This window comes from Apium graveolens, chromosome 4 (genome assembly GCF_009905375.1).
Source record: "Apium graveolens cultivar Ventura chromosome 4, ASM990537v1, whole genome shotgun sequence".
Classification (NCBI taxonomy): domain Eukaryota; kingdom Viridiplantae; phylum Streptophyta; class Magnoliopsida; order Apiales; family Apiaceae; genus Apium; species Apium graveolens.
This window is the reverse complement of record NC_133650.1, coordinates 263,771,543-263,791,205: the sequence shown is the minus strand read 5'-3', so window position 1 is coordinate 263,791,205 and position 19,663 is coordinate 263,771,543.

Below are 19,663 nucleotides of genomic sequence, written 5' to 3'. Positions count from 1 at the left end.
TCAAGATCAATTGCCTTCTATAAAGATCCAGCTGATTCAGCTTTAAAAAGAAGAATTGCTAAGATATTCAGAAATGGGAAGGAAATTTGTGTGGTAGCTGGACATCCACAATTTGCTCAAGCAAAGAGAGAAGAAAAAGCCAGATTGAAGCAGGAAAAGAATCAAGCTGCTCTAGATGCAAAGAAGACTAAACAAAAGAAAGAGCAGATTGCTATCTTGGCCAAGCTACAGGCTGTGAATTCATCTCAACAAATTCCCTCTCAACCATCTCAAGCTACTAAATCAAGGAAGCAAGTTGAAGAACAGAAAAAATCTCCAAGAAAGAAAGAATTGGCTAAAAGAACAAAAAGGAAACTGGATATTGTTGACAAGGAATTGGAAGATCAATTTCCTAAGGAAACCACACCAGCTACAACTCAAACATCAAAGCCCTCTGTGGTATTTGAAGATATAAGGGTGGTGGATCCCTACAGGAATATTCATGGTGAACCTATTGTGCCCAAGGATGAGCCAATAGAATGGGATAACATACCAATTCCTGACTTCAGTCTACCAATCCTTAGCAAGCCAAAAAAAGAACAAAGTCAAGGGCAGTCAAGAAAGTGAAACTGTCACCTCTCAAATCCAAATCTGTAGTTAAAGCTCAACCCAAAGTCAACAAGGGAGACTACTTGTACTTGTGTGACATCAAAGAATTTTCTGATCTAAACCTCTATCTGGATGAACTGGATGAAGTGAGGAGAATTGATGCATTCAGAAACCTACTTGAAAGGTTAGTGTTCAAGTACAAAGGAGGAAGGGAGATTCAGTGGCCACTTCACAGGATTCTTCAAGAGAGCCAAGCTGTACTGATTAAAGTTTACTTATCCTTCAAGAAGAACTTTGGATTCAATGTCACTGCAAGAAGACTAGTATTGAAGAAGATTGAAGAACTAAGGAGTGTTAGAGCTAAAGATGCACTCCCAAAGACTCTAGTCAGCCCATACATAGGGAGAATAGTGCATCTAAGGCCCTACTGGCTGATGGAGTTCATGGATGACAAAGGTGTGAGAAGAATCTTTAGATTAGAAGACCAATTGAGCATCTCTAGCAATGAGACTCTCTTGGAAATGCAAGAAAAGCTAAATCTCTCAGAATCTGATGAACTGGAATTCCACAGGAAGCTCCAAAATCAAATTGATGAAAACAACAGAAAGCTTGGAAGAAGATCCAGACCTTCAAGGAACTAGATAAATCTGCTCAGGCTAGAGGAGCATCTTGAAAATGACTGTGAGCTAAACTTTGTACATTTTGATTATTTGAAGCACTTTCAGTATTATCTACTTTTCTTTAAAGCTGTATGTTTAGGATGTTTTGTTATCATCAAGTATCTCTTAATTTATGGCTACAATTCCGGTAGACATAAATTGGGGGAGATTGTTGTGCATATGTTGTGTACTTGATGATTTCACAAACAAAACACCTAAGTAGATTTTACTTAGTGAAATAATGTAGCACTCGACGGATAAGAATTTTAGTCCCGACGGATAAATCTTTATAGTCCTGACGGATAATGATTTATTATCCATCGAGTGAGTAGCTTATGTAATAATGAGTCTGTAGCACATTTCTGCATACACCTTTGTATAGATTCTGTAGTAGCATATAAGTCATGTTGACTTTAACTAGATATGCAGAATAGGTTGATTAATTGTAAATAGATGATGTCTTGTAATTCTGCATAAATGAAATGAAGTCAAGTGCCTGACTGCTACCCGACGGATAATCTACAAAGCACCCGACGGATGATCAACAATCCAACGGATGATCATTAACTCGACGGATGATCATGAACCTAGCGGATAAAGAATTCAAACATCAGTTGATAGTGACAACTTGTCACATACGTCGAGATGTATGCAAATGGAATGAGGAAGCCTATTAACTGGGTAATAGAGAACAAAGTAGCAAAGCATAAAAACTGATAGTTTTTATAATGATTCTATCTTTTGACTTTGTAATCTTGGTAATATATAAACCAAGAAGTAGCAAATAGAAACCAAGATCTGAGATACAAAAAAGTGAGAAACATTTGTAAGCAGAATTATTAGCATTTCTCTGTATTCTCAGTAGTTCAAATTTGTAAGCAGCTGTGAGCATTCTTGTACACAGAGTTCTCTCGATATAATATATATCTCTGGTGGAATTGTTTAAATCCACCAGAAAGTTTTTAAAGACTATTGTTTTTAATTGCTTATGTTTTGATTCACTTAAGTTTTTATTCCGCATTGTGCTAATCAAAACACTTATATTTGTATTCGAGTTTGAACATTTTTATTTTAAGAAAAGGTTCAAGAATTCCATTCAACCCCCCTTTTGTAATTCTTGCTATATTGTTAAGGGACTAACAACTTGTAACTTACTGCTTTCGGTTGTGTTTCAGGTACTTTAGCGAGTGTTTATGCAAACACGTTCTCGCACTCGCAAGAGAAATCTGGATAAAGCTGAGGAGACAAATACAGCTCTTGACTTTCCGGAGAAGATAGTTTTTGAAGATTCAGATAAAGAGAGTGAAAAGAAAGAACCTGAAACAATGGGTGATCGTGTAGTTCAAGCTGATCCAGCTCTTATGGACTTTTCTCGACCTAAAATTGATGACATTCAGTCAAGCATCATTCATCCGGCTATTCATGCTAATACTTTTGAAATCAAGTCGGGCACTATTCAGATGGTGCAGAATTCTGTTTCTTTCGGAGTTGTTGCGACTGAAGATCCCAACATGCATATCAGGAATTTTGTCGAGATCTGTAGTACTTTAAAATATAATGGTGTTACTGATGAGGCTATCAAGCTGAGGCTTTTCCCATTCTCTCTGAGGAACAAAGCTAAGGACTGGTTACATTCTTTACCAGCTGGGTCCATCACTACTTGGGAAGATCTTGCACAAAAGTCTCTGGTGAAGTTCTATCCAATGGCCAAAACTACAGCTATGAGGAGTGCTCTTACTCAGTTTGCTCAGCAACAAGGAGAATCTATGTGCGAGGGTTGGGAGCGCTACAAGGAGATGTTGAGAAAGTGTCCACATCATGGTATGCTTGACTGGATGGTGATTACTGGTTTCTACAATGGTTTGGGGGCCCAATCTAGACCCATGCTCGATGTAGCTTCTAGAGGCGCCTTATGGCCCAAAAGCTATACTGAGGCCTATAATCTCATTAAAACTATGGCTGAAAATGAGTATCAAAACCTAACTCAAAGGATGATGCCTGAGAAGGTAGCAGGTATTCTGGAAGTTGATGCAGTTACAGCTATTACAACGCAGCTATATGCGTTGTCTATGAAGGTCGATTCTTTAGCCAACTATGGAGTAAATCAAATAGCTGGTGTCTGTGAGCTTTCTGCAGGCTCTCATGCTACAGATCAGTGTTCTCTTGTTAATGAATCTGTTCAGTATATGAACAATTTTCAGCGACCACAGCAGCCTGTGCCCGCTACTTATCATCCTAATAACAGAAATCATCCCAATTTCAGCTGGAGCAACAATCAAAATGCTGTTCATCAACCATATCAGCAAGCTACAAGTAAACAGTTTAATCCCCCTGGATTCCAACAACCTCAGCAATTTGCTCAAAGGCAATCATATCCTCAACAAGGAGGTGCTGTTCCACCTTCTAGTGCTGATTTTGAGGAGTTAAAGCTGTTGTGCAAAAGTCAGGCTGTTTCTATCAAGACCTTGGAAAATTAAATTGGACAAATAGCCAATGCCTTGCTCAATCGTCAATCTGGCACACTTCCCAGCGATACTGAAGTGCCAGGCAGGAGGGAAGCTAAAGAGCAAGTCAAAGCTGTCACCTTAAGGTCTGGAAAAGTTGCTGATGCTGAAAAAGCAAAAGATGGAGAAGTTGGAGTTGTAGATGAAGAAGGAATGCAAAAGGAAAAAGAGGGGGAATCAAGGAAGACTACGGTTGAACACACTCTGCCTGAGGGTAATACAGGGGAGAAACAGCTCTATCCTCCACCGCCTTTTCCTAAGTGATTGCAAAAACAAAAGCTGGACAAGCAATTTGGTAAGTTTCGTGAGGTATTTAAGAAACTTCACATTAACATACCTTTCGCTGAGGCTCTGGAGCAAATGCCTAGTTATGCGAAATTCATGAAAGGTATTCTTTCAAGGAAGGTGAAACTGGATGATCTTGATACCGTTCCTCTGATGGAAGAGTGTAGTGTCGTGCTGCAACAAAAGCTACCTCCAAAGCTTAAGGATCCGGGTAGCTTCACCATTCCTTGCACCATTGGCAAGTTGTCATTTGACAAGTGCCTTTGCGATTTGGGAGAAAGCATCAATCTGATGCCATTGTCTATCTTTAAAAAGCTGAATTTGCCTGATCCGAAGCCCACCTACATGTCTCTATAATTGGCTGATAGTTCGATTACATACCCACGAGGCATCGTGGAGGACGTGCTAGTAAAGGTGGAAAAGCTCATCTTTCCTGTAGATTTTGTCATTCTGGATTTTGAAGAAGATAAGAAGATTCCAATAATCTTGGGAAGACCTTTCTTGGCTATAGGCCGTACCTTGATAGATGTGCAAAAAGGTGAACTCACTATGAGGGTGCAAGATCAAGATGTGACATTCAATGTGTTCAATACGATGAAATTCCCTACGGAAGATGAGGAATGCTTCAAGGTGGATTTGGTCAATTCTGCAGTTATTTCAGAACTTCATCATGTGCTAAGGTCTGATGCCTTAGAAAAAGCCTTATTGGGGGATTTTGACAGTGAAGATGACGAAAGCAATGAGCAGCTACAATACCTAAATGCTTCTCCTTGGAAACGAAAGCTAGACATGCCATTTGAATCTCTGGGAAATACTGATCACTTGAGGTATGCTTTTTTAGGTGATGCGTCTACTTTGCCTGTTATTATTGCATCTAACTTTTCAGGTAGTGATGAGGACAAGCTCTTGAGGATTTTGAGAGAATTCAAATCGGCCATCGGATGGACTATAGCAGATATAAAAGGATCAACCCTTTGTACTGCATGCATAAAATTCTTCTAGAGGAAGGTAGAAAGCCAACTGTTAAGCAACAATGAAGGCTTAATCCTATCATGAAAGAAGTGGTGAAGAAAGAAATTCTAAAATGGCTGGATGCAGGAATCATATATCCTATCTTTGACAGTTCTTGGGTGAGCCCCGTGCAATATGTACCTAAGAAAGGAGGTATTACTGTGGTAGCAAATGAGAAGAACGAGCTCATCCCTACTCGAACTGTCACAGGATGGAGGGTATGCATGGACTACAGAAAGTTAAATAAAGCCACGAGGAAGGATCACTTCCCTCTTCCATTCATTGATCAGATGCTTGACAGGTTGGCTGGTCATGAGTATTATTGTCTTCTGGATGGCTATTCGGGATACAATCAGATTTGCATTGCACCAGAAGATCAAGAGAAGACTACTTTCATTTGTCCATTTGGCACATTTGCTTTTCGCAGAGTTTCTTTTGGCTTATGTGGTGCACCTGCCACTTTTCAGAGATGCATGATGGCTATATTCTCTGATATGATTGTAAATAATGTCGAAGTGTTCATGGACAACTTCTCTGTCTTTGGACATTCGTATGATGAATGCTTGAATGATCTCCATTTGGTACTCAAAAGGTGTGTTGAAACCAATCTGGTGCTCAATTGGGAAAAATGTCACTTTATAGTGCAACAAGGAATCATTCTTGGGCATAAGGTCTCCAGTAAAGGTGTTAAGGTGGATAAAGCCAAGGTGGGCGTCATTGAAAATCTTCCGCCACTTATTAATATGAAAGGAATCCGTAGCTTTCTTGGTCATGCGGGTTTTTATCGGCGTTTCATCAAGGACTTCTCTAAGATATCAAAGCCGTTGTGCAACTTGCTCGAAAAAGATGTGCCTTTCAAATTTGATGAAGAATGCTTGGCAGCATTCAAGACTCTCAAGAAGAGTTTAATCACCGCACCAATTATCACGACACCGTATTGGAGAGAACCTTTTGAGATGATGTGTAATACAAGTGATTATGCAGTGGGAGTAGTACTTAGGCAGCGAAACACTAATATCTTTCATGTGGTCTACTATGCTAGTAAGACGCTAAATGGAGCCCAACTGAACTACACCACTACTGAGAAGGAGCTCTTGCCTATAGTTTTTGGTTTCAAAAAATTTTGATCTTATCTACTTGGGACAAAGGTGACAGTGTTCACTAATCACGCTGCCATCCGCTATCTGGTCTCAAAGAAGGATTCGAAGCCTAGACTTATTCGTTGGGTTCTCTTGCTACAGGAATTCAAGTTAGAGATCAAGGATAAAAAATGTACTGAAAATCAACTAGCTGACCATCTCTCTAGATTGGAGAATCCCAATTCTACTTCATATGATAAGACATTGATCAACGAATCTTTTTCGGATGAGCAGTTGTTCGCAATTCAAGAAGAAGAGCCATGGTTCGTAGACATTGTGAACTATCTTGTTAGCAATATAATGCCTCCTAATATGAATGCGGCTCAAAAGAAGAAGTTTCTGCATGAGGTGAAGTGGTACATATGGGATGAACCATATTTGTTTAGACAAGGAGCTAACCAGATCATCAGGAGTTGTATCCCATTTTGTGAGACAGAGGGGATATTACGAGACTGTCATTCCACAGTTTATGGTGGACATTATGGTGGTGAAAAACAACAACTCGTATTCTTCAAGCAGGTTTTTTCTGGCCTACGTTGTTTAAGGATGCACATCAGTTCGTTTTAAGGTGTGATCGTTGCCAAAGAGTTGGGAATCTTACCAGAAAGGACAAGATGCCTTTAAATGTGATGCTTAAAGTTGAGGTCTTCGATGTTTGGGGAATCAATTTCATGGGACCATTTATCTCGTCCTGCAATAATCAGTACATCTTGTTGGCAGTCGATTATTTCTCGAAATGGGTAGAAGTCAAGGCTCTACCGACTAATGATGCAAAGGTAGGGTTGAGTTTTCTTCATAAGCAGATATTTACAAGGTTTGGAATGCCACGAATTATCATAAGTGATGAAGGGTCGCATTTCTGCAATCGTAAGTTCACTTCTATGATTCAACGCTACAATGTGAATCATCGCATTGCTACTGCCTATCATCCGCAAACTAATGGTCAAGATGAAGTGTCTAATAAAGAGATCAAGCGCATTCTAGAGAAAGTCGTTTGTCCTTCAAGGAAAGATTGGTCTTTGAAGCTCGATGAAGCTATTTGGGCTTATAGAACAGCAAACAAGACTCCACTTGGGATGTTCCCATTTCAACTTGTTTATGCTAAGGGATGTCATTTACCTGCGGAGCTTGAGCATAAGGCTTATTGGGCATTGAAGAAGTTAAACCTTGATCTAGATGCAGTTGGGAAGAAGCGAATGCTTCAGTTAAATGAACTTGATGAATTTTGACTTCAAGCGTACGAAAACAACAAAATGTACAAGGAAAAGGTAAAAAGGTGGCATGTTAGGAAGCTATCGCATAAGTCATTCGTGTCGGGGCAACAAGTTATCTATTCAACTCTCGTCTCCGACTTTTTCCTGGAAAGTTGAAATCAAGGTGGTCTGGACCATTTATCGTCAAAACTGTGTTTTCACATGGAGTAGTGGAGATTTTTGAGAATGATCCGGGCCAAGCATTTAAAGTAAATGGTCAGAGATTGAAGCACTATTATGGGGATATGGCAAACTGTGAAGTGGTTAGTGCCGTTTTATTGATAACTTGATCGCATTACTCTACGCCAAGCTAATGAAGTAAAAGAAGCGCTTCTTGGGAGGCAACCCAAGATATGAGACCATAGGACACCTTATAATTTAGTACTTTATCCAAAAACCCAAAAAAATCAGAAAAATGTTGGCAGAAAAATATTTTCCCAGAAGCCTTGCAGGCGCCCGCCTGCTAGGATCAGGCGGCCGCGCGCCAGCAGGCGCCCGCCTGCTGGTGCCAGGTGACCGTCTGCGCCCCTGAATTTTGAAAAATTGTTTTCAGCCTATATAAAAAAAACACAAAAAACTAAAAACAAAAACCACAACACTCATTACCCCATTAACCCACGATTTCTTCCCTAATATTAGCCACAATCCCCACTCCTAATCAAATTCAACCCCTAATCTTGCTATATATATACATACAACCTCTCCATACACATCCCATATACTTTCAACTCTATAAAATCTTTCATACATACCAACACAAACTCTCAAACTCTTATTCTCAGTTTTCATGGCCCCAAAGAGATCACGAACTGTGGGTAGCAGCAACACCAACCCGACTGCTACTGATTCTTCGAGGAATAGTGCTGCGAGGCCCCAATTTTTGGATGGGGCTGCTGAAGAAGAGTACACCAAGCTTCTGACTAAGCCTATTATGAGGGAGAGGGGGTTCTTTCCATCAGGGAGGGATGGTGATTTGCTACCGATGATTGCTGAGAAGGGATGAATTACGTTCTGCGAGTCACCTGAGACGGTTCCAATGAGTATCGTTCGCGAGTTCTATGCGAATGCCAAGACCAACAAAAATGGGTTTTCTGTTATTCGTGGGCTTACTGTTGATTATCAACCCGAGGCGATTCGTCGGGTAATTGGATAGCGACAAAGGAAACCACAAGAGGAGCATTGGAATGAAAAGTCCCCTGAGGACTTTGATATAGACTTGATTATTGCTACTGTCTGTCAGCCGGGCATGGTGTGAAAGTTCAAAAGGGGAACCAACGAATATCGTAATTTCTCTGCTATCGTGATGAACAGGTATGCTCGTGCTTGGAATGCATTTATGTGTGCTAATATTCTTCCTTCTATGCATTCACATGAGGTTACAGTAGAGAGGGTGAGGTTGTTATGGGGAATTCTGAATGATGAATATTATGTCGACCTTGGTGAGTACATCTACCAAGGGTTTTGAATTTTTTGAGGGGAAAATCGCAATACTCTATCCCGTATGCCTCTATTGTCACAAAGCTTTGCAAGGCATGTGGAGTCCAGTGGCCTTCTTATGAGCAGCTGTAGATGCCGGCCGCTCCTATTGATTCATTAACGTTGAATGCGATGCAGGAGTGGACGGGTGGAGAGCCCGAGTCACATGATTTGGGATATCACCTTCTGGGAGGAGTTTCAGCAGCTGGTGCTACCAAGGCTAGGCCCAGTCAGGCTCAGGGAGAGGCAGGTTCTTCGAGAGCCCAGGGAGGAGATGGTTCGGGATTGGCTGATGTCCAGTACATGAGGCTTTCCAGGAGGATGGATGCGATGTATGAGTTGCAGAGTCAGTTTGCGCAGGAGCTCACCCAAGCACTTGGGACTACATTTAGAGGCCTTGGAGCTGACATCCAGTGGCCCGTTTATGGTGAGGATTCTGCTTATCCACCTCCTAACATTCCACCCTCTGAGGGTGATGATGATGATTAGTCTGAGTAGGTATACCCTGTGTTCCTTTCTATTACCTTCACCGGGGACAGTGAAGATTTTATGGGGGTGGTAGTTAAGGAACATATTTGTGTATGTCATGGAACATATTTGTGTGTGTGTCATGTAGTTGTATTTTCATGTTGGTTTAGTTCATATAGTTGCATATTTTTTCCATATAGTTTTTTATATAGAGTTTTTATTTTATTTTATTTTATTTTATAGCTTTAATTATCATCTCATATAGCTCATGAATATACCATGACCCCTTTGTGTTGCTTTACCGATTAATATGTGATATTGATGCGAGTATAGTGATAGCGTTAAAGTGATGTTGAATCTTGTTAGGTTGATATGCATGCTAGAAACACTTGTAATTTCACTAAGTCTTAGAGTATGCTTAAGGACTAGATTGTTGTCATGGTTTGATGGTTTTTGAGGTTAATCTATTGCTATGCTTAGAATGCATGATAGGCTCTTAATGATAAAAGACATGAAAAGATAAAAATTGGAAAAAATTGGAATTCATTGCTAGTTGAGGCTAGGCGTCAAATGGCTAGTAGCCGGCTTGTATTGTATACGAGTAGTCTAGGGTTGAGTAAGATGGAGCGAAACACACTTGCTTAGAAATTAAAGAAGAAAAAAAAGAATAGAAAAAAATAGAAAAAGAAAACAAAAAAATATGGTTTAATGCACAATTGATCACGAGTGGGCTCTTTGGTATTCGAGTTATTAAGTTCTTAGGGGACTTTGTGCCTAGTGATCTAAGGCTTTTATAGTCTGGGATCCGCTAACCTAACGCTCGCTAAATGGGTACCATTGTATAAGTCTTTTGTGGACCTCACTCATTGCACGATCAAATAAGCATTTGTTTTATGTGTTCAATAAAAGCATGATTCCGTAATAAACTCCAATAATCTTGTGGTGTTATAAGTCATTTTGTGTCTAGAATATATTCTTCGTATAATCTTGTGATTGCCTTGGGGATAATTAAGTTATGGTGATTGATCTAGTTTGGAAACATATTTGTTAAGCATTCGCACACACCATGTTTCTAGTTGTATGTTAGCTTGCGTGATTTGATTGATCTTTAGTCACCTAATTGCATTTGATGATGTGTCATGTATTGGTTGGTTTAGTCATCGCAATGGGGATCGTTGCATTCATATAGTTTGCATTCATGCATGTTTTATTCTGAGTTTGAGTCTGTAATGCTTGAGGACAAGCATCGATTTAAGTTTGGGGGTGTGATAAGTGGCATTTTATACCACTTAGAGCGTCTCATAACGGCTTGAATTGGTGTCTTGAACTCGAGTATTTTAATGAAGTAGTAATGAAATCAGGATCTCATGTGTGTTTAATATTGTTCATTCAAATATTTAATTCTTATAGTAATTATTAGTTAACCAATCTTAATTGTTATTATCTTGACATTGAAGAATAATCATACATTGGTGAGTAAGTGTTAATTAGATATAATTAATCAGAGTCTCTGTGGTAACGAACTAGAAATCTGTAAGGTCCCGTAAGAGGGCTATTTTAAGCTAGAAGGGGGGTTGAATAGCTTAATTACCAATTTAAAAATTGTTGTGGCGTTTTAAAAATATTTTATCCCTTTTCAAAATTTTACCGAGTGGTTATGCAGTTTATATGTGCGGAAGATAAAGTGCAAGGAAAGAAAATACCACACGGTGATTTTATCCTCGTTTGCGATGGCGCAACCTCTAATAGATTCGCTCACCCCTACTCTAGTCCCCGAGCTCCTCTCCCGGACTCGGGATTTTCCCTTATAATAAACTCGCTCCTTTAGTAGGCGGAGAACCCTTTACACCCTTTACAAGTATTTATTTTGGTGCGTAACACAAGGGTCACCACCTCAAAATAAATGTAATACCTACACAACTTATCTTAGACAATAACTCCCCGCTATTTCTTCAAAGTTGTTGTAGAGCCTTTGTGTGGACTTGGCTTCCTTAGCTTTTGTCGGTCTTGGATCTTAGTGATCCGGTCTTGGGTCTATCCTCTTCTTCACGGTGCGAAGACTAGTAACTCCCCGTTAGTACGTCTAGGACTTGGGTCTTAGAACGAGAATCACCTCACGTCACTTCACCTCACTACAAAACTAACAAGACAATCCACGAAACAAACCAAGTATAGAAAACATGGTTTGAACTAGTATGTTACTGTACTAGCCCGCAATTAGTATAATATTCAAATAAGAATATTAAAACTAAATAACAATACTTGACTTAAGAATAATACAAGTTGGTCAAGTATATTTATAATTACTCCTTTATAGATTTAATAAAGTTGTGGAGTAATATGAGAAGTCCCTGTTTATGTTAAGCACTTATGGCCTATGATTTCTTTAGTATTCTTCTTCTTTCGATTACGTATTTATAAATCGAAAAATACTTTATTACAATCTCGGAATTGTAACTTATCCTTTACGCTCGTAGGCTTAAGGATTTTAGTATACTTATATTTTGACACTTATGTGGTCAAAGTATACTTTTAACTTCAAGCACTTGTATAAGTTTTATGATTCTTAGCCAAGATCCAAATAATAGAAGTGCAAGTAATTGGCGTAAGATCGTGCTTTTGAAGTTTAGACGAATAATTACGAGTAGTTTATATATATCGTATAATAACCCCACGGAACACTGAAAGATGTTAGAAGGGGCTTATAAGATATGTCTCGTAATTGTTTATATACACGATATGTGTTAGCCAAGATCTAATTGAAGAGCATGAAAATAATTGGCTAACTCATGGATTTGATTCGTCTTTAAATAACGGATGATTACGAAGTAGTTTATATGAAACAAGCTATAATCCCCCGGAACACTAAAGATGTTAGAAGGGATTACACTATTACTTCGTAATATTTTATATGTACGTTATTAGTTAGACAAGAGCCAATTAAAGAGCGTTAATTAATTGTCTAACTCGTACGATCCATTTTAAGATTTGAGAAATTATGAAGTGTTTATACGAGACAAGTAATAATCCCCCGGAGAGCACTAAAGATGCTAGAAGGGATTACACTTAAACTTCGTAATTATTTTATGAGCACGAATGAGTGTTAGCCAAGATCCAATTAAAGTGAAATAAATAATTGGCTAACTCGTACTTGTGTCAAATATAATCTCCCCTTGGAGATAAAGTACTTTTCTTTTTAGATCTTCTCGTTGGAATGATTTTTATGAAGATCAAGTACTTATTCGAATTCCGAGTTCGAATCTAAGTTCTCCTCGAGAACTTCCTTTATAAGAGAACTTGTATTAGAGCTTAACATGAAGTAGAGAAGTTAAGTACAAGGCTTAAATACAAAGAACTCAAATAAGAAGCTAAAACTAACCACTTTTGAAAAACGGTCGGAAAAGTTAGCCGAAAAAATTCTCCGGAGATTCGGCCGGATTTTAGCACTTTGGTCGAACTTGGGCAGCCCTTCGGGAGGCCGGGAAGCGGTAATGGATGAGCTCACTTGGTGGGATAAAGCTTGGTTGGGTGAAGCTAAGCATGGGTTTCAAAAACCTTGTATATATGTAAGTATTTAGAAGAGAGAGAAGGTTTTTGAGAAGAAGTGTGTGTATAGAATTTGAAAGAGATGAAGAGAAGCACTTCTTGAAAAAAATCCCAGCAACTTTGTGGCTCTTTAGATTTTAGGAAATGGGTTGGGGTGGGGGTTTATTTATAGGAGGAGTTGGGTGGATTGAATGGTTGAGATTTGAGAAGGAATGAATGGTGGATGGAGTGTATCACATGGATTGATGACATGGCAAGTAGGTTATGTTTTTTTGCAAGGGGAAGGAAGCACAAGCTAGTATCTATTCAAATCTCAGCTGATATATATATTAAATATATATTTTTCTTTTCTTTTAATCATTTTTTAATTACTTTAATTAAGGATTAAGCACCATTAATTATGACCACTCCAAAAACTCTTAAATAAATATCATAAAAAATATGATAATTACCTAAATATTATAAAATGATGTCCTGAAAGTTTTGGTCAACTTTAGTCAATGGTAACTAGGTCAACTGTGGGACTAACTGCCTCGATTTTTGTGCCCGGACAAAAATTCTCTGAATGCTATGAAATTTATACCATACATATAAAATACCATTTAAATGATGCATACCAAATTTAAAGTCATTCTAGTATGTGGAAGTATTTTATATAAAAATAAAACTGTTCTGTCAGCCTTTCTTCCGAATAAAAATATCGTTGGTCTTGAAATAAAGGAGATGGATCTTTTGACCAAAGTTTTGACTTGTATAAATACTTAAAATATATTTCCTAATATATAAAATATATTTGGATGATAGGAAATGTGTTTGAGTATTTTTGAAATATTTTCTCCGAGAAATGCTGATTTTACGAAACGGGAGAAAATTACTGTAAGTATTCATAAATGAGTTGCAGAACTGGATATTAATATTCCAACCTTGAATATTAATAATATTTGAATAAAAACTCTTTTAATATATGTATAGATATATTTTGGAGTGAAGAGTTAAATATTTTTGATATAGCACGAGACCTCTAAAGAATATTTCTGTAATATTCCTTATTCGAGCTTTTTGCTATATTTCTGTTGCAACACAGATCTAAGAAACATCATATCTTGATTTTTCTTCTTTGATCATATTGCCTGTGAGATATATTCCATAAAGATATAGTTTTGATGTTTTGCAAAAATGGAATATCTCTTTTATTTGTTTAAAAGACATGATTTTACTAGTTTGACTTTTTGACTCTGATTTGGATCAATTAAACTCATGTCCTAATGGAGAGGATCTACGTGTTCTTAATTTTATATTTAATCGTATAAATACCAAAATAAATAATATATCGAAGATATCCTTTCAATCTTCCCCTTTTTGGTATTTGCCAAACAAACATAAAATTAATAGTGTGTGCTTCCCATTGGTGTATGCATGAATTTTTGAAAAATATTTTGCACATAAAGCATTTATGTACTTAGAGATTAAATCTCTTTCTTGAGATCCTGCAAAATATTTTGTTAGATGTATCATACAATAATAGAAGCACAAATATAGATCCTTGTATATCAAAAAGATATCATTATTCAAAAATTTTGAAAAAATTTTGAACATTAAGGCATTAAGGGGTCCAATTTCTCTTCCCCTTTTATTTGGTACATGCCAAAAAGAATATGTAGAATTTTATATAAAAAGCATTAACGTTAGAAAACATGGCATTTTGATTAATATTTCTAGTCAAATACATGTATTTGAGCATGTAGAAATTAATAAAATGATATGCATGGTAAGTTTGGTCTGTTTTTGTATGTATGGAAAGAAAGCAGTTAAAACAATACTTTTGAGATATAATACATGTAGTTTAGAATTAGGAAGAGATTCTTATACATGCATGGTTTGACTGAAAAGATAACATATTGTTTGTACAAAATCTAGTGTTTGATTATATCTATTTATGATGAGTCCTTTTTCACTATTATTGATTACCAAAGATTGTAGTTTAAAAACAGTTTTGATAAGTATGATGGTGTGACTTAGTCGTCCGATAGAACTATACTTAAATCAATGATCAGTCAATTTAGTTTTAGCAAGTTCTTTTCAGTTTGATAGAATTCATATAGCTTTAGACAAATTGGATTTAAGCCAATCTTTAATTTTGTTCAATCTTTAAAGATCATAATTCATGTAAATACTTCCTTAGTGATTGACATTCTAGCATACATAATTTTCAATCACAATTTACAAAAACTGTCACTAATGCAAACAATGTTCATGTTATAAGGTCTGAGATCTAATGCATTCTATTCGATCAAATCGACTTTGCCAGCTACTGTCATATTACAACATCTAATTACTAATACATTCTATTTCTATTTCAGAGCCAAGTATCAGATTATACATTTTGGAAAGCTAATACATTTTAAGGAGTTGGACATTTCAAAACAATCTATTACACATACAATGAAACTCAATATCTTTTACTCATTCACTTACCACAAAAGATTCAGTTGGATTGGTTTAATAATGGGACTTGCTACAATAGCCTGATGTGTGTGTGGAAATAGGATTATTATAGGTTAAGAAAATATACCTGTCATACCTTAGCAGAATGAGACTTGATAATGTTGACATAATGTTTCCTTAAGCTAAGCTTGATCAGTTTTGAGCTGTGCATGCGTGTGGTTAGCCTGCATATTAGTTAGATAATACACACATATACCAGTTACCAAATTGCTTAACTTTCAACTGATCTGAAAGAGTCAGGAGCAAACATTTACAGAAAGTGAATTTGACAGTCAATTTGGTAGATATGATTAAACTGACAGAGTAATCTAAAGACAGTTTTTAGAAATAATCAACTTCACGGATTAGTGAAAGAGCTGATTAGGGAACATCATAGAACATGACACTAAGCCAGAATGCATCACCAATAGTAAACACAAATTTATATTCTAATACCAAGATTTAGAGAATTTTAAAGTCAAAATTGACTGTGTTCCTACAGAGATTTGTTAGTGAATTTAAGAGCAAAAATTATAGTACTAGTATGATAGAGTATGCAACACCAGATGTAGTAGAATGCAGATTATATTACATTGAACAAAAGTGTTCATATCAATCGGTGTGGTTCACTGATTAAATAGAACAAAGTTCTGCACCTGTCTTACAGATTACAAAGCATTAGAATTGCATACACTCCAGTAGGTTCAACCAAATTACAACAGAGTTAAGGTTACAAACATCAAATTAGAAATCCAAAGGTTTAATTCAAATTACACCAAAAGAAATACAACAGATCAGTAATAGATCAGCAAAAAGGGTGCAGAAGCAGCAACACAACAAGGTACTTAATCATTCAGTAGCAAGAACATCAACACAGATCATCCAATAACATTACCATCATCATCACATACATGGATTAAATCAGGCAGATTATCAATCAATTGACCTCTAGCTTCCACACTTACTTCTTCTAACTCATGAATCATTGCAGTGTTCCCACTCAAAGGAACTTGATAGGAATTGACAATTTCTTGGTCAGACATGCAATTTGTTCCTAGTGTAGATGCAGCTAGGTTTTCTAAATATGCAATCCTATGTTTACAAGATGCAGTGATGCCTTCTAGTTCTCCTACCTTTTCCTTAACCTCATCATTTTCAGATTTTACTCTCTTAAGTTCCATTTTTAGTTCATTAAACATGGCCTTGACAGACTCGAATTTAGAGAGAAAGACATTTTCCTCTCTGATAAACTGAGGAATGACAACAGGGGTGACCTCTTGAGGTTCATAGTGTATCAGGGGCACTTGTGGCCTAAAATGGTCATTGGTGATTTGTGAATCAGCCAGATTTGCAAAGATTTCAGGCATTGGAATGTTGCAGATTACAAAGAGAGAAGTAATTAACATACCATATGGCATATAATCAACAAGATGAGCATTTATCATGTTCAAGAGAATGACATAGGAGATACTAAAATTGATTTTTTTATTAGCAAGCAGATGCATGATTTTCATATCAAATAAGTCAAAATATTTGCTCTAATTAGGCTTAGACATAACATTAGACCTAATAATGAGAGCAAGGTGCTGGAAAGTGCTAGTGAAATGTTTAAAGTGAATACCACAGTTGACATCACAGAGACCATTAGGCACATCAGACTTACAAAACATTCCTACCATAAGTTCAAATTCAGACTTATTAAACACAAACAAAGAAAATATGTCCTCACATGGCAACTCACATAGATGAAGAGGTAAATGCAGTGCTCTATTTATGCTCTTGTTATCTACACAGATAATTTTCCTATTCACTGTAGTAGTGAAATGCAAGATGCCCTCTACCCCTTTAATTATGTTCATTTTGCAATAAAATTCCCCCATGAGATGAGTGAAATAATGTTTTCCTAGATTATACATTAAACCATCCCATTTAGCCCTTCTAATGATGAACTCCACTTCACCTTTAACCTCCACACAAGTTCCAGGTTGGACATTTTTTATGAGTTCAAGAAACTTTTTGGAGTTTGATGGGTTAGATAGTTTTGGTGGTGGAGGTTTTGGTTTGTTCATGTTTGAGCTAGGGTTTGGTTCTTGTCTGAGATTGGCTTTCCTGGTATAGACTTGTGGTTGGAAAGACTTAGTTGGTCTAGGGTTAGGGGAATGAGGGTTCTGAAATTTTCTGATTTGGTAGAAAGGAATGGTGTGATTTTTGTATCCCTTTTTGAGTTGTTTAGGTGGAAAATGTCTTTTATGATAGTGTTTAGGATATGAAGATTGAACAGTTTTGAAGGCTGATGATTTGTGATGGTGAAACTGATTTTTCTCCATATCTTCAAGAAGATATGGGTTCTCAATCAGTGGTCTGGGTTTAGGGTAAAAAGGGTTAGCATTTGGGTTCATGTTGCAAGTGAAGTGGAGTAATGCAAAATGAATTGTGTTTTTGTGTGTGAATGCAGCAAGTTAAACAAGTATATATGCATGCACATAGCACAGAATACAATTTAAGTTAGAAAAATGATTTTCTGGAAAATAACTTTCACTGTTCATGAACAGTGATTTTCATTAAATACAGTTGGCAAAGAGTTTGATGTGCAGAGGCATGGTTTACATAATTCCACATCCTAGGTATGTATATAATGCAGCTAGGGTATGAATTTATATCAGATATAACACTTTAAATGCAGTGAGTTAAAATAAAATGTCACCTTAATTTTCTAAGTGGCCATTAATCACAGCAGTGATCTAGATACAGGGATGCTCAAGGCTCCTCTGCCAGGTCTTACTGTGAGGGCTGGTGTGTGAGTGTATTATTTATTTTTCTTAATCTGAGATTACACAAACCAGTTCTTGATAATACCTTATCTGATTTCTTGTAACTGCACAAGTAAATAAAAAATGCACAGAATAGTACACAGTTCAAATAGACAAGTAGGGATTGCAGTCAACAAGACATTTCTTATCCAGATTCAATGTATTCAGCTTAAGACAACAAACAGGACAGCTTGCAAATACATTTGGACACACTTATACAACCTTAATATCTCAGTAATCTTAGATTAATTTGGTGTGGTTTGAACAGACTAATGTTAAATAACTAATCACATATACTTATAGTAACCTTAATAACTTAAGTAATATGCTTTAATAACACACAGATCATAATCACATATACTTATAGTTCTACAAGGATTAATCAGGTAATTGGATTATAAATACAAAAGGCAGTGTTAAAGACTCAATTCAACAGGATTTATACCTAGGTAACTCCATCATTAGGTAAATAAGAATTCATGAAGTACATAGAGTTATCAGGGAACTTAAAGTTAAATCAACTAAGACACTGACTTTCTTGGACTTAAATTAATTAATGTATCAACAACCAATCTGTTATTAGTGAAGCTTATACCAAAAATCCATAATTGACCAAACAAATATACCTTATTTTAAATAATTTCACAGAAATTATTGAACAAACATTTTCACAGACTTTAACCAAGCATGTTCTTTAACAGATTATTATATACGAATTTACCACTTTAAGCAACCATTAAGATACAGTTCAGATTAATTAACAAAATTTCTTGATTGAACTTCATAATCAACAAATAATCACCAATCTAACGGACAATCACAAATCCAACAACCACAAATCCAACACAGTCACAAATCCACCAGATAATCACAAATCCAATAAATAATCATAAATCCAACACAAACTCTATATCAATAATCCAAGCTTTATACTGTTAATTTGATCAAACACAAAGTAGTATTAATTCATAGCTTCATCAAAACCATATCACAGAACACTCATATCATAATTAAGGTGTGATTTAATCAAATAATGTTCGATTCAACTTCAGTTAAGTCCTTTAACCACAAAAATCAATTAAATGGGACTGAAAGAAATACAAAATTCTCACCTGAGCCTAGAGTCTGGCCTGACTCATAGGCTTTACCTGGTTGACTCAGTCGCAGACTGAGTCAACATCCAATCCGTTGATTCAAGCCGCATGCATCTTTGTATCTTCTTCTCCGAATCTATTTTGAATCGATTTGGTCTTTTCCTGTTGTGAAACTAAAAAAACGTTAGGGCTTCATAGAATTGATCAATCAAAACTGTAGATACATATATATATATATATTAATTAATCAGTTTAATGTCCGATTTGATGATTCTCGTTCGACTTATATGCAAATCGTCGATTTTTATTACCAAAATCGATTTGATTTTACCAACCCAATCATGAT